General features: G+C 33.5%; 1 long non-coding RNA gene across 1 annotated transcript; it reads right to left on the bottom strand.

Annotated features, from left to right (window-relative positions):
- Positions 1 to 2,006: 2,006 nt before the first annotated feature.
- LOC117685116 (uncharacterized) lies at positions 2,007 to 14,403 on the bottom strand. The gene is made up of 3 exons (XR_004598808.2): positions 14,279 to 14,403; positions 3,410 to 3,701; positions 2,007 to 2,345 (listed from the first exon to the last, which is right to left on the bottom strand). It is a non-coding gene; the product is annotated as an uncharacterized lncRNA (long non-coding RNA).
- Positions 14,404 to 17,741: the final 3,338 nt, after the last annotated feature.

The following is a 17,741-nucleotide window of genomic DNA, read 5'->3' as shown; positions in this document are numbered from 1 at the left end:
TTATATTTAAAAGACCTTTCATTTGATATCACGAAAAAAGGAGTGACCCCTCAAATAAGGGGCCAAAGGGGCTACGAAGACTTTTCATAATAACCTTTTTTTGCGATAATTTGTTATTAATCATAAAAACAGAAAATAAGAGCTTATTATTCATAATTCAAAACTGAAATCCGTTCTATAATCGGACGATGCAATACAGAGATAAAGGGGTTTAGAAATTGATTTTTCCGGACATTTTGATTCCAAATTCTTGGTTAAGAAAATAGTTTTATGTTCAGAGTTAAATTAACTGGTACCTAAAATTATTCGATAATAGTTGAATCGTACTTTTACACATTCGGATTTGTATTTGCTAAGTCGTTCTTGAAATCGTTAAGTTTTGTTAATTCGTACTTGGAATCATTCGGATTTTGTTAATTCGTACCAAGAATAATTCGATTTTTTTCGTCTTAGTTTCTTATGTTGGTTTAAGAACCCTGCATTTTACAGGAACTTCTAGCTTTACTTTCGACATTACCGGAAGACCCACTCGTTGCTTTGCAACGAGCTTTGCTCTAGTTATTATTATTTTTTTCTTTTTCTTTTTTTTCTGACTCCTTTTTGGCTTCATAACTCAAAAAGTTTTCAACTTATTTAAACGAAACTTTCAGGGATTATGTACAATTATAATGCCTCAAAGATGTCAAAGTTTCCATAACAACGTCACTTCCTTTTTGACGTTACGTCATTTTTAAGCTTTAAAAAAAGTCATTTTGTCCGCGACATTTCTCAAAAACGCTTTAAGATAGAGTCTTGAAATTTTCTGTGGTTATGAATTTGTCAATTTACATGTGCAATAAGGCTGGAAATAAAAATCTGTCACTTCCGGTCGAAACCGGAAGTGAAACAAATTTTTCGAGAAAATGAATTTTCTGATCAAATCAAAAATGAATATGTGTTTTATAGAGCTTATCAAGCTGAATCTAACGCTGAAATCCGTTTTAAAATCGGACAATGCATTAAAGAGATAACGGGATTTAAAAATTGATTTTTCCGGAAATTTTGTTTCCGCGTCCTTGGTTTAAAAAATAGTGAATGTTCAAAGTAAAGTTAACTCGTACCAAAAATAATTGTTAAGTCGTACTTGAACACATTCGGATTTTTTTGTTAAGTCGTTCTTGAAATCAGAAAGGTTTTTGTTAAGTCGTACTTAAAATCATTCGGATTTTGTTAGGTCGTACCAGGAATAATTCGATTTTTTCATCTTTTTTATTTTAGTTACTCTTGTTATTGGCTCAAGAGCTTTGCTTCCTACAGGAACTTCCAACTTTACTTCCGACATTAACGGAAGACCCACTCGTTGCTTTGCAACGAGCTTTGCTCTAGTTTGTAAAATATATTTGTATAACCAGTTGACACTGATATGCAAGTTGAAAAACGATAATGTGTCAATGAAGATATCTTGGAAATTTGCCCTTTATTGATCACTTTCTTCGCGTATATGTTTATTTTATTAAAAATTGTCCAAATGTGTGTCATAAATATCTTGGGCCAGAGTATTATATAGGTTAAATATATTCAGTGTAATTTGGATGGAATGATGAAAAAATATCAAAGAATTTAGGAAACTGAACTTTGGAAAATGCAGTTTTTCATACTTTACAATATAGTTTCACCAAAATAACAAAGATACATATGTAATCATTTGATTATAGAACTTAAAACAATCAAGTAGCTTGTGTGTCACATTGCTCACATGAGAAGCAATTTTAACAGCCATTGGGAATTCAGCTTAATAGAATAATGTACAAAATATCTGGACAATGTGTAGTAAAATGGGTCATGATTCATATGTTTTTCAATTTTTTTCTTTCGATATTCTCAAGTTTTACATATGTTCAAAAATCAGAAAAAGTTTATTTACTAACTGTACTGTATACCAAAACACATTTAACAATGATCGACCATACATGAACATACAAATGTTAAGAAATAAAAGTGCAGTAGTCAAAGGATATTGCTAGAAGTTTTGTTATAGGTTGCTATTTAATAATAATGTACAAATAAGTGTATTATGTGTCCTTTACAATTGATCTAGGGTGTACAGTCAAATCACAGTTCTCTAATAATGAAGACATTTGAACTTCATGTCTTTATATCAATACTAATGGAATGTTTAAGAGAACTTTTCCCATGATACTAGTAGAACATTCACTTTCAAAGAATCCTTTTATAGCTGCTGTAAACGTGTCCTTGGAAAGCGTATAATCCTGGTATATGCCATTTGTTGCACAACAATTTCAATAGACTAATGACGTCTTGCTGCCATCATATCCCTGACAACTGTCTTTCTCAGTAGGATTTTCCTAAAAAGTGTTGATGAAAATGAATTATGGATATGTATTCAAGCAATATATTTCTACAATATACTTGAACTTTCATAAAGAAAAACATGGATTTCAAAATAAAAAAACCCTGTAAAATATTTTGAATTCATGTTTGTTTTCCCCAAAGGATTTATGTTCATAGGCATACATGTATTTGGCTTATAAAAGATGAAACATTTTATTAAGAAGATCACAAGATATAGAATATTAATATTTGGTAGGGTTATTATGGTGTATTACATATAATTAATAGAAAATGAAGTGATCAAACTGTAAATAAAAGTTGTTTTTTTCTTCAAATTCCTCAGTTCATTACTGCATTTAGAATAAGAACAATTAACAAAGTTATCAAAGATTTGTGCAACAACATAAGTGTGAGGCAATGCTCACTAGAGATGCCCCTCTCTGATGTGAATAAACAAATTGAAATACGCAGAGTAAACATTTACATGTGACAGAATTTTTAGCAAATGAAATCCACCATATGGCATACCTTAAAAAAAAAGAGTGTGTTAAAATTTCAAGCATCTGCGATTAGATTTGTTAAGAAATCTGCTATGAAAATTTGTTTGAAAATCTGAGCTTTAAATAAACACAAAGTCTTAATTAAACAAGAAGTTGATTACCGATCACTACAAAAATGATTCCCATCATATGGCATACCTAAACAAAGAGTTTGTTAAAATTTCAAGCATTTGAGATTAAACGTTGCTGAGAAATCTATTATTAAAATTTATGTTACAGACAGACTGACAGAGAGACATATACACAAGGGTAAAACAGTGTATTCCTTCTCCTTTGGAGCATGGGTATAATTAATTCATACTTTAACCAGAAAATGACAGGAAATATCATCAAACTTCGTTATCTCAAACTCCATTGGACTGTTTAAAAACTTTCAGATATCTGAGTTAAGATTTCAAAAGTAAAATACTTAAAAAATAAGAAGTTGGAACTTACAAATCACTTCAACATATCCATTGTATTCAACATATCAGTGTTGCAAGATATTGAGGTTCAACTGTAAGTTGTAATTTACTCACCTTGAGAATGGTGTTAAGGTCACCAAGATGAAGGTCCCTGCTGGCAGCATATTTTAGATGCCCTGATTCCAAACGTTCAATGTTAGTCCCTCTAACAGTGATGAACTGAGAAGCATCTCTCAACAATGCTACACTGCATTTATAGCATCTGACCGTCTTTTTCTGTGTTCTGTTTGAATTTTGCTGTGTGCCTAAGTTTAGCAACTCTCCCCTTCAGCAGAAATGAAGGATGATGTTGGGCTCTCACTGTTTCCTCTTGTCGTTGAATGTTAATCAGTTTCTTGACATTCATCTGAAAGAATGTACAGGTGTTATAAAAAAAAAATATTTCAATCATATTCATATATAAGGTCATTATACATAATCATGCAATGTCAGGTATATGAATTGATTGGAATTGCAATTAATCATGTACCATAGATGAAGAATTAATATGGTACATGTACTTCTCTTTAAAAATTAATAATGTGGTAAATAGACAACAATTGGTTTATGATCAGAATAGTAGGATTCAAGAGTTGCACATGAAATATCTGAATCTGACATACAGCTGGTGTAAACATGATCCAAACATGTGTCATAATCAGTTGTACTACTATGCATAATCTGCCTTAGTTAAAATTTGTGCAATGAAGATTACAATACCTTCTGATCAAAGAAATCAATATTTGTGTCACCTAAAATGATTACAGGCTCTGAACTTGCATCAATATCTTGAAGTATAGTTTGAAGATATTTGGTAAAAGATGCATTTGATGATTTTTGAGGAGGACAGTACAAGAAGAAAATACGAATCATCTGACCCCTATGTAGAAAAGTTGCAAGAACTGTTGCAATTCCATCAAAAACACAATGAGTCAAATCAATGAATTCTTCTCTGGTATAAATGACTATGCCATTATATGACCTCACACCAAAATTTTCAGAACCATCAAATCTAAACATTTGAAATCCTGGCAGATTATAATCATCATTTTTGTCCGTTATCTTTAACCTGCTTTCCGAAACTGCAATGATATCAGCAGACATGATATTTTTATCATTTTTCAAGTCTTGAAAGTGTTTGTGAAGAGACCTCGTATTGTGGAAAATTATTTTCATGTCAGAGCGCGGGGGTGTTAAGGAAGCATATGGACAATTTCGCGTCTTATTTTGACTGTTATATTCAAAATCGTGAAATTAAATAAATATTTTGAATAAGATCAAACACTTAGTATTATCCTTTAAATCAGATGTCTGTGCAATAAAATCGGGTAGTACATTACTGCCACATTGGTGCATTATCACGTGACAACTATAAATAGCTTACGTATATTCCTTAACATAAAATGTGATAGAACAACACTACCCCGCGGTTTCTGAAATAAAATAAACATACCAAGTAAAGGCAAATGATCTCAGTTTAATCAAAACCGCTGCTAGAATTCTATGTTCTTCTTGATTAAATAGTTATTCATCCGGCTCTCGTAAAACCTTCCCAACTTTTATAAAGTTTGCAGGGAAAACGGTATGTACCATCTAAACAACACAAAACATGGGATTCTAGCAGCACTTTTCAAATAAAGCATTGATCAAACTAACGATACGTATAAAATTTCAAGTTCAATATATACGGGGTAGTGTTGTTCTAGGCGGATTTTTATATCGTAAACAACGACAGAGGAAAGCCTGGCCGATAAATAAAAGCAAATTTACATACCTTTTCGCGAATGAATGATAAAACTAACTTCTTTCCCAGTATTCTTATGTTCAATTCTCAATAAATCACACCACAATACTTTATAAGAGTTCTTAGATTAGTTATATTTTGACTATGTTTACAATGCTTTCCGATCAAATTCACACGACATTCAACTTTAAGTCATGACGTCATCAATGTGTAAATCTACGTAATACAAACTAATTTCTGAAAGAAATTGTATTCAGTATTTTAAATTCGTTTTTGGTCTACGTTTCGTTGCTTAGATATTTGAATATGTACATAATTAGTCAGATTTGTGATTTCACCGAATTACATGTAACTCAGATTCCATATGCTTCCTTAACACCCCCGCGAGTTGATTTGCAATAGATTTCGTAAACACAAGGACAATGAAGCTTGCTCACGAAGTCTTGCCATTTCAACAACAACTTTTGGGGAGACTGATATCTTGTCTTCATTTAATTTTAGGATATGCAAATCAGATAGACAACGCACTCTACTCATGGCAACGTAATGCATATGCTCCTGTTTCCTTTTCCCTAAATCTATCACTGCGTGTTTCATAGTGGAACCTTGAGATTTGTGAATTGTTTTTGCACAAGCAAGTCGTAATGGAAACTGACGCCTTGTTACATGACAGGCTTTGTACCTTCCCACTGAATTTTTTTTTGAAACTTCAAATATAGGAGTCCAAGTTTTCGAAATAGAGTCAGTGTAATACTGAGAGTATTTTGATCTGTTTGCAGCACCAACACTTTCGTTTTCAAACTTAACCCATATTATACTGCATCTCATAGAGTTTGTCACTCGGAAATCAAACTTTTTCACTAAACATGGTGATCCATTAGTAAGCCCATCAACTACATCTATATTCAAACAGACTTCAGCAGGTAGGTCAAGAACAAGGTAGAGATCTTTTACTAGACCCATTGTTTTGTTATGATCATCTGAGACTTGAGTCAAAATTTTCTGTTTTACATCATTTGAAACATCCCCTGTGACATAATCTATTGCAGATATATGACACTTATTTTCAGAAGAAGCATTACTATAAGCTTCCATATTGTGGCTGTTGACTTCTGCATTTGTAGTAAATAAATGAGGTATGGTATCATAGTCAACTGTCTGCTTATTTATCAAGCCTTTTTGTCTTTTTTTCAAAACACTCATGTCATTATCTGTTTGGACACCTTCACGCAGTCTATTTAAGATTTCAGCAAAATCTCGATCCCCTTTTTGACGCATTATTTCTGTTAATTCAAACATTTTGAACAAGTCACACCACAAATTTTGTGCAAGTGGACCATAGCCTTCAACCAAATCTTCAAAGATCCAACCATCAAATACAGGTTTTAATTGATAAAGATCACCAATAGCTATTATGCTAATTCCACCAAAAGGCTGATTATTTGAAAAAATTTCTTGAAGGCGCATATTGATGAAGTTGAACATTTTGTTTCCAACCATTGATATCTCATCTATAAATAGTACTTTCAAACTACGGAATTTTACTCTCATGTTGTCCAACTGCTGTACATCTAAGGGTGTATACTTCAGATTTTGGTTTGCAGGGATGCAAAACAATGAGTGAATTGTCTGGCCATGGATATTAAATGCAGCTTTACCTGTTGGGGCACACAAAACAGCTTTTATTTCATCGGGTCTATCTGCTAGTTTCTTGGAAAAGTATCTGACAATACTTTGGTAAAGGCAAGTTGTTAAAACACTCTTCTTTCCTACCCCAGCTCCCCCTTGATAGAAAACAATACAATGGAAGTTGATCAGTCTTCACACTATGTAAACTGTGATAAAAGAACTGTTTCTGTTTTACATTAAGTTCACAAGTAAGTTTCCTGTACTCTTCATCATTCATTGTGTTGAAAACCAAGTCATTTATTTCAACTTGCTTTCTTGTAATACCCAAATCTAATCCCAAGTCATAGGAAACTCCTGCTGTCTCTGGATTAAAGCAACCATGGTCCAAACACATCTGATCTTCAATATTCAAATCAATCTCTTCAGAATGCTGAAGTGCTGAAATAACATTGGCATTGTCATTTAATAAAACCATTTCATTGTCTTCCACAATATCAGCAACACCTTTGTCAAGAGCATAAGCTTCCCTGATGTTAAAGATGATGTCTTTGTTTTGAATAAATTTGCTTTCATAACTTGAATGACTTCCTAACAAATCATCGATTTCTTTTCGCCATGGTAAAAACAACATTAACTGTTCTCTATAATAATTTTCTGGATCTTGGTTTTTGTTAAACCTCACATAGCGAATCACTTTTTGTATATTCCTCTGCTTTAGTATTGAACCATCTCTCATAATATATTCTTTCTCTAGCTCCATCAATCCCGACTTTGAAGTCAGCTCTAGAAGATAATCATCCTCATTTGTCTCCTCTAATTCTTGTTCGGGTAAATATTCAACGCTTATGTTTTGTCTTTTTTCTTTCGGTGGTAATATAATGTCAAATTTTGACACAAAATCTGCTAGACAACAGTTTTGAAGTGCTCTGGGTCTTCTTTGATAGCGTTTTATCCAATTGTCTGACTCGATATTTGTAGATTCACCTGGCATGTCTTGTAAAATTTCCACAGGTTTCAATAAGAATGTTCTTTTTCCTTGTTCACTAGTGTTTATGAAAACAACTGATCTACTGCTCGATCGCATTGGCATTTGCAGGAGAATATAAGCTGCCTCTTGTGCACTTATTTCAACATGTGTCAAGAACTTGTTTCCAATTTGTCTGACCTGTTGTTTCAAGGTAAAATTACCTTTCCTAGCTTCCTCACAAGCCTCATGCAATAAATTTGACATTCCTCTTTGGGATTTTGAAATGTATGAGACAATATAAGCAGCACAAGCATAGCCATCCAGTATATACTGAACATCTAAATTGGCTTCCCATGCTTTTAACAAAGTCTGATTGTAAGCATTAATTCTAATTTCAGACACTTTGCGTTCTAGGAAAACTTTCGGAGTCTTCAAGGATGATCGAATTGCTATTTTATACATTAATCTAGTATGCTTCCAATGATAATCATTGGACTTGCTTGATGACAGCGGGAATCCATCTGCCAATGTTATTTCTTCAGACATATTCAATTTTGAAAGGAAATTTTCAAAACTCGTGAAATGACATCCAGATTGGTCTAGTTTTATTTCATTGAGAACTTCACATATTTTGAGATAATTTTTCTCTACATCTGGGTTTCCATCCAATTCATTTTGATCAAGAGGCAATAGTATTGTTGTCTTTGGCATAGGAGGCAAGGGGAAATTAAATCTTCATATATTTTCCCCTTTTTTCTTGCAAGTGCGAGCATGGCGGCGGGTCTGATAGTTTACCAACTGAGATATCTGCTCATTCTTGGCACATGTAGTATGCCTATCAATGAATGTTGTAATGTCTTCCACAGAGTCAACTTCAAAAATTGGAGCGTTTTCAACCCATATCAACATGTGTACATGTGGTGAACCTCTCTGTTGAAATTCAACACGATAAAAGTAGTCTTTTATTTTCCCAAGTGGATGTGTAATACCTTTCAAGACATGTGATAGAAATACTTGAAATCTGTGGTTGAAATACCTTGCACAAGTAACAGGATCTTTTCTGATTAAATCACACTTTTCCTCCCATGTTAAGTTTCCAATTTCCTCATCTGTTAGAATTTTGTTGAATAGTGTCTTGTGTAAAATTTTAAGCACACTAACCCATTTTGTTTCTGCAGCTGAAAATGAGCAGAACCAGGTAGGAATTCCTAGCTGCCTTATCATTGCAAATACATCTCGTTTTGCATTTTCCCAATAGGCAGGTGATCCTCTTAGAGTTCGAAGTACTCTATAACCTTCATTCAATCTTACAAGTTGGTCAAAGGAAGTATCATCCAATACTTGACCCACTGTAATTTTCTTTCCTTCAGTCTTGCATTTCCGCATGGCAAGGGCAACTTTATCTTGGATTTGCTTTATTTGCAGTCTTTTAAGCTTAAAAAATAAGCTTGGCATAGAGCAAGCTGATCTTCTGTCTTGTGATCTAAGTTCCCACTTACAAATTGTAGCATAGGTAACAGGTGTATGTCTGTCTTTGTTGTCAGGACGCCTCTGTCCACAATATATAGTTGGGAAAGCAAGATATTCTGCATTTACATCTTCATAAAGTCCAAGAGGAGATTGGTTTTCACCAGGAGCAAATGAAAAGACTTTGCTTAACGACCTTACATCTGCAGGGTGCAACAATGTATCGGTGTTTCCAGTCAATCTACTTTCAAAATTTACATCTTCAGTCCACCCATCTCAGGGTTGGAAATTCACCAAAAATAGCAGCCAGCCACAGGGCTGGCTACTTTTAAAAGTTACCAGCCCTGTCTGAAATCTGCCAGTCCTGATAAAAATGTTCATTATTATGAATAAACTATATATAAAGCTTAATATTTACATCTGTAACACAGGCCCCTCGAAATCTTTAACTTTTACAAGTATTTGAAACCATATCTAAACATAACCCAAAGAATGATTATTACATGTATTAAGTTTAACATGCTTAAAAAATTAAACTATTCATCAATGTATATAATTATAACCCCCCTTCAGAAGCCAGCTAACAATGTCATAATCATGAACTTTCCAAACAATTTCAAAGATTGACAATAATATGATATCAAATATTGAAATGGGTTAAAGTAAAACAACTGTGAATAAATGAGATAAAAATTTATTTATTCGGTGAGATGCACGCCTTTTAACTGCTAATTGTCTTTTGGTCTCACAACACTATTTTTCTGTAGGTTCAAAATATGATCAAAGCAAAATAATTCCAGATTTCTCCTTTGTTTAGAGGGGTTTTCCGCCAGTGACAGGGCTCTATTTTCAATGAGATAAAAACGGTTAAAACGCATAATTTATCCGCTTTTGTAAAAATACGAGGTAACTTGATTTTCTTATGCCAATTACTTGCACAGGGGATGAACATGCTTGTACTTGATTTTCAACCACATGAGTAACTTTGATGTCTTCGAGTAAACTCTTGTGTCTTTGTGTTTATTTGCTACCAAATTGTTTATGAATTATTGTTTTGAAAGTTGTAAAGGGAGATTTCGCCAGAAGATTTAAAATCAACTACCCACATCTAAATATGCGTAATTTTGGTCAGAATATATCGTAAAAAAATAGTGGTGTACAACTATCCACCCTCGACATTGTTTACAATAGAGCTTCCCATGTGTTTCATAACTTATCAGCCATTCATATTCTACTTTCCATCCCGGAACTGTACATCGGCGCCTTTTGTTTTGGTTGTATACTTTTTTTCCCCTTAGCGTCAATCAAGGAACGCTTTTTGGGAATCGACAAACTCAAAAACTTGCGCATCATCTAGCACGTTGCTTCTATTGCAATAGTGCCGAACAAAACTGTATTGCGAACACTGGTTGGCTACAACAATCATTCAGACCAATGAGTGAATAGATTACTATACAACTTGTAGAGCTTACCTAATTCTCAACGAAACCTAACAACCGACATTGTCTGTACTTTTTGTGAATGAGGTAAGTAACTTAAAAATAGAAATTGTCGGTTTTAAACTAGGAACTGGCTATTAAAATTAGCCCGACCGACGGGCTGTCTTTTGAAGTTTCGCCCCCGCCCGCATAAGAAACAGACCGTCTCGGGCAGTCGGGCGGGCTCTTATTTCCAACCCTGCCCATCTTCCTGTTCCTGAGAATTAGCATCATCTAGCAAATTATGATCTTCAGAACCAGAATTCATTTCATCAACATTTTCATGATGAAACCCATACCAGCTTGACTGCTCGCTAGAAATATCCCAATTCTCATTTATGGTTATTTCTTCATTTTGAAACATTTTGCTGTTCTGTAAGAGCCATTTTAATGCATCAATGCATTTCTTTGGTCGAATAGCTTCATATAATACATGATGTTTGAAACTTGTTTTTCCTTTGAGTTTAACTTGAATAGTTTCAGATTCAGAAAGTGTTCTTGGCAAAGACTTAACAGTAGTATTTACATCTGATGGAACATTCACAACATTTCCTTTTAAACTTCGCTGTCCTCCTCTTGGTTTTTCCATTACTTGCATAAATGGTATTCTTGGAGTGATGAGTCTCTCTTCCATTTCTGTAATATTCAACTCTGTGGGTTTTTCAGGAAATCTAAACCCATTTATGGCAGCACAACTTGGCACCTTTCCATTCTTTATTGATCTACAACATGTTGAACAAACCCACTCAATATTACCTTCACTTATTAAACCTTGTAAACATTGTTGTCCAAGTGGTAAAGTATGTAATGTATCTGCTTTCTGAACATTCTGTCTAAACCATGTCTGAGTACAGCAAGAGCAAATATACACTGGTCCAGTAGATACCATATCTTTGAATCGAGTAATTACAATGTCACTGAATTCACTCTCTTGCAAATAGTTTACCCCATCAAGTGCATTTGTTGTCAAAGCAATATTTTCACTGTCTGACTCACAACTACTGACACCAGGAACATTTTCAACACTTATGTAGTCTGATGTGGTTTTCATTTGTTCAAACTGGTCTGTTTTTGAAAATTCCTCTGCATCTGATATTGCAAAACTACATGTATCTTTCATCATCATACATGTTCTCATTGATGTATGAGAAACTGGAACTCTTTCTTGATTTCTTGAACAAAACTGTTTTTGTTGGGAGCACACATCTTCTTTTCCACTACAAGAATGTCGGGGATGTTGACGTTTTCTTCCAAAATTTTTAATAGCAGGTGTTTTCTCAATAAAAAACGATTCAGTTTTTCCAGGAATAACTTTAAGAGACAACTTTGTTGAAAGTGAAGATACAAATATTGATGATTAATGTGGTCTTTTTGAACATTTCTTTATAGAGAAAGAAGCAGCTTCAAACTGCACAGTTTCTAATGAACTTGAGGAAATTGACATACATAATTGGCGCAGAAAGTCGCACAAGATGCCAAATGAACTAAATGTCGACATAATACAATTTCCTTCAGGATCACATAAACCATTGTTACCCCTACAGTGTGAATCATATACAAAGTATCTGTTGTCCTTTCTGTCAAAGTAAATGGCTATTGCTGATGAATTGAAAACAAGAATACACCCACACTGTTTGACAAAAAACAAATTCAAACAATTTTCAAGATTAGTCCCAATATCTGTTAAAACATTGGGAGACATACAACCAGCATATGTTTGTTTCTGCACAACTGAGAAATAACTGTTCTCATAATGAATGTATCTTGGTAAATCTGAGAATTGCAATAAGTCATTTGACTTTTGAATGGAATTGTACATAAAATCCCCTGCAATTAAAATTTTGTGAAAAAGTTCTTTATTACATGATGAAACATCCTCAATGCTTGCTAACATCAGAAACATGAAACAGTTGCACATGTATTGCTTTCCTCTAGAACTCTCAGGGAAAATCAAAGAAGCTTGATTATAGTCAGCCTTTAGCACAGATTGTGGGACAATAGGTATAAAAAAGTGATTCTGTGAGAATGCCATGCTGTATGAAAGAAAACTACTCATTGAAATACATGTAGTACTATACTAATGATCAAATTACTCAAATAAATCACTCAAAGAAAAAAAATTGTAAATCTCTGCAAAAAATACAAAACAACCATGTTATCAAAAAACAAATCGTTTCAATATGTCTGTAGCTCAGGTAGTTCTAACCCATGTATTTCAAAATGATAAATAATGGAGTTGTACACAAATATCATGTAAACTGTTCACACTCAATCATGTTAAATATGATTCTCAAGTTTTCTTTAATAAACAGATTTCTGCAGGATTATAGTTTTTCAATTTCTCATGGATTGTAAAATTTTACAGGCATTCATGAGTTATGAGTTAATGCATTGTCGAAATTTCTTAGAAAATGTTAAATTTCAATTTTGACAGTCAGGTAAAAGTTAAATTCTTATATTCAACAGAATTCAAAAGCAGTGTTCAAAGTTTTCAAAATTGTATTCATTCAAGGTTCTGAATAGTTGTGCTCCAAGTTCTCAAAATTGTGTTCATTCAAAGTGCTCAATAGTTGTTCTCCAACTCCAAGTTCTCAAAATTGTATTCATTCAAAGTTCTCAATAAGTGTTCTCCAAGTTCTCAAAATTGTATTCATTCAAAGTTCTCAATAATTGTTCTCAAAGTTCTCAAAATTGTATTCATTCAAAGTTCTCAATAAGTGTTCTCCAAGTTCTCAAAATTGTATTTATTCAAAGTTCTCAATAATTGTTCTCCAAGTTCTCAAAATTGTATTCATTCAAAGTTCTTAATAGTTGTGCTCCAAGTTTTCAAAATTGTGTTCATTCAAAGTTCTCAATAGTTGTGCTCCAAGTTTTCAAAATTGTGTTCATTCAAAGTTCTCATAAATTGTAAAATATCTAAGACAAAGACCAAGTTCTCATATATATTGAATATATTCAAAAGCAGTCATCAAAATTATCCAATAAATTATGATGTAAAGAAAATTCCACAGGAAAGTTTAGTCACTTTCATTATATATTATTGATGATAATTATGTGATTCTGAGATATAGTAGGCAAAAAGGTAAATTGGGCAAATATTTTTACAATGTTAATTGAATTAAATATCTTCATATATCTACAATATCTATCATATCTTGTTATATGAACCAATAAAATGTATCTTGTATAAAAGATATATTCTGAGATTTTGTCAAAGGAAATTCATTTGCATATTCATGAGGTCATTTTGAAACGTTCTGTAAGCAAAATGAATAAATGAAACCTTAAAACTTTATAACACAATACAGTAGCAGTGAGTATCATATCACCCTATGAACATGAATAATGCTAGGCCTAGATCAACAGATCGTACAGAGATTTCACAAAATATCAAAGGCATACATGTACGTACGCTAACGGTATCTTCCGTTATGCGATTCTACTACAACTGACCGACACAATTTCAGAATTATCAAAGAATGCTTATATTTATAAAACAATATAAAAGTTAGCCTAACACAAACAATAATAATTTGTCAAAAAATTGATGTACGTATGTACCAGATTCTCGATCAAGAAAACGATATCACCATTATCGAAGCATAAAAATCTGTAAAATGAGGCAAAATTTTAAACAATGAGAATAGCACGTTAGTTACCTTGCGTATGTCGACGATGGACGGTCACCTGTTGTTCTCAACCTGGGTTTGTTGACAAAAAAAATCACGCTCTTCGGGTTGTATACAACTTGAAGTGCATCCAGCAAAATCGTGTGTGATATTACTACGCGCAAGATTATATGTTTACAAATAATTTACACACAGACAAAGTATCATTCTAATCATCTTTTTTTCAAATCGAATTATACAAATAGTTGTTTTTAAAAACCATTCATTACCGTGCTCCTGTTATTTTTCTTTCTTTGCTCATAAACAACCAATTTTATATCGAACTATTTTTTCCCTCGTAATTTTAACTACTAGTCTCGTTCAACCAGACGCTCGGCTGTCTCCGTATATCTCCGACGAGCAGACTTCAGACTCCGTGCTTGAGAAACGCTGAACCTTTGTTTATTCGTGTAACACTTGCTACATTTGTATCTTTGCTATTGGGCATATTCAATGGATATTTATGAACGGATAGAGTAAAAAATTATGCCAGAAAAATTCTTTTCCTCAAAACAATGTTCAAACGGGGATTGAACGGTGAAGGGGGGGGGGGGGGGGGGGGTAGAGAGTTGTATGCCCTTAGTTTAAATAACATCAGATAGAGCTACCATGAAAAAGGGCAGGAATTTGACCTGTGACGTAGAAGGTCATGAAAGCAATTGCAATAGGCGCTTCCGCCTAAAAATGCACACATATAGACACCTCCATTGATCAGGGAAATGTTTTCACATTAAGTCACTACAACCCCCCCCCCCCCCCCATTTTTCGCGTTTAAAGAAGTTTTAGGAAGAAGATGAAGCAGCATCTGAAAGAAAATATATATTTTTGTTTTCTTTAAGATTTTTTTGTTTATCCACGTCATTGTTCATCAATTAATTATTAAAGGCGATTTACCATTGTAAGCTGCGCTCCGACAGAGAGCTTATTGCTTACATGTGTAACTCACGCAACTCCTGCATTTTAACTCATATATGACACACTTCTGTACTGACAAATGTAAGTCAATTTAGCTTTTTCATTGAAATTGAAATTAATCTCAATGTCTTATTTTACAATAAAAAAAATCTGAACTATTATTTAGGGTTAAAACTTACACTGCAGTCATAATGCATCCTTTTTTCTTTCCTTCAACATAACTGTTCTCGATAAACTCATGCGTTGGGAATAGACTGTCATTATGTCTAAACGTGCATGTCAACACTTCTCCATTCAGGAAAATAGCCAAACTGCCTCTGCAAAATAACTATATATCTATATATAACATTACTACCAATGTGAAAATTAAAAAAGGTTGCCTTCATCAATGCATTATGGTACTTTTAATGGCTTGATCCCAAAACAATTCTCTAAGAAAATAACATCAGCAACTGTTTTTTCAAATAGTCCATTCCACACTTTGCAAAAGTTGTCCCCCTTTGCGGGGTCAACCTAAAGGTCAAAAGGGAAAAACACAACTTTTCCCTTCTTTATGCAACCAAATATTTGGGCGCCCTGTAAAGAAATCTCTCGGAATTTAATTTATTGCTTCGATGTGTGGGTTGCCCCAACTTGGGGCAATCCAAATTCACAGCGGAAACTGATTTCTGTTGTCAAATGACGAAGTTACAACCCTCTAAACTACATAGGCTACTGTGAGAAATATATGGGTTTTTCCCCAAAGATGGCGGCCAAGGGACATAACTTTTGTAAAGTGTGGTTTGGTCTATAAGAGTTGACTGTTGTTGTATATGCTCTATTAAAGTAATTTAACTTACTGTTGAAAAGAAACACCCTCAACATATCCAGAGAATTCTTCTTCTACATCAGTTGTCTAAAATACAAAAGAAAATTTAAATTGAAAAAAAATATTTCAATGCATAAACTTTCATTTTAAATAATGGTCAGTTTAAGCCTATTATGTATCTGTTACAGTTATTTCATGCATATCTTTTACAATGTTATGCTATGCTATGGTATGCGATTTTAATTGTATGCTATGAGATTTGTATGCTATGCTATGAGAAATTGAAATGAAGGGCATAATGATATCGTATGCTATGCTATGCTATGAGATTTGAACAAAAACGCCTCCATACACAGGGGAGTTCCACACTTTTCGAAATAAAATAATAAGAAGCCAAAGTTTACCAAAAATCTATTCTGTGAACATTTAAAAAAAAAAACAACAACATTTAAAACCGAGTTAAAATAATGGTGTATGCTAGGCTATGGTATGATATGACGAATACGATTCTATGAGATTGTATGCTATGGTATGAGATTCCAATGCTATGCTATGAGATTTCAATGCTATGCTATGAGATTTCAATGCTATGCTATGCTATGGTGTATGTTGTAAAAGATATGCTTGAACCGACTGTATACATTTCCTTTTAATTGTAGAGACGAGTTTGCTGTACAACCGGGGCCTGTCGTATGGTCGTCTTCGTTGCAATGTCTAGATTGTCCGAAGTCATTTAAACGTTAAAACGAACTGAAGGTTCACTTCAAGGCGAGACATGAGAACGTGTCATTTTCTTGTAGCAAATGTCAAACAAGTAAAAAGCTGTCAATGTGACAGCAAACCGGGTTTTCTTTTAGCGGTATGTGAACTGTATCCGTAATCCATGTCAACCCCTATCCAGTGAAATGGAGTACCCTGCAAAAGAACGACTTCCTATCTTGAGAACTGTAGTGGGAGTTAACCGTACAATGAGGGTACCCTATATGCAATATTTTGCCAAAAATGACTGAGTTCAAAAGCTAGTATTTTTTTCATAAATTACCAGAAATCAAAATCCTAGCAAAATGCACACTTCTGATATATGTACAATTGATCTGCAAAAGAACAACTTCCTATCTTGAGAACTGTAGGAGGAGTTTTTCGTACAATGGGGGTACCCTATATGCAATATTTTGCCAAAAAATGAATAAGTTCAAAAGCTGGTATTTTTTTTATAAATTATCGGAAATCAAAAACCTAGCGATATGCACACCTCTGATATATGTAAAATTTATCTGCAAAAGAACAATTTCCTATCTTGAAAACATCCGTACAATGAGGAAACCCTTTTGGCAGCCATCAGCCATTTTCACCATTTTAATAACCGGATTTTTCCGTTGGAAAACCCGGTTAAAAATTCATTTTGTCCACAGTATTGTCCAAAATTTCTTTTATATTCAGTGTTGATTATTTTAATGGTCATACATTTGTCAATTTCTTTAAATGAGGCTTAAATTAAAGTTAACTCAACATAGAATCAGTATAAACTCGTACATAAACATATTTGGTTTGTGTTTTGCTAAGTCGTTCATGAAATCATTTACATTATTCTTTATTCGTGTTAAGAATCAATCGGATTTTAAAAAAAACATGAATTTATTTTGCATATTTGTTTATTTGTAGGGCATCAAAATTTACGCATTGGGAGTTGAGCTCAAGGGAGTGACTGGAACGCATGCGAGAGAGTGAGAA

The sequence above is a fragment of the Magallana gigas genome, chromosome 1, assembly GCF_963853765.1.
Source record: "Magallana gigas chromosome 1, xbMagGiga1.1, whole genome shotgun sequence".
Taxonomy (NCBI): domain Eukaryota; kingdom Metazoa; phylum Mollusca; class Bivalvia; order Ostreida; family Ostreidae; genus Magallana; species Magallana gigas.
The sequence above is the reverse complement of the archived record's forward strand: the minus strand, read 5'-3'. Positions and strand labels throughout refer to the sequence as shown.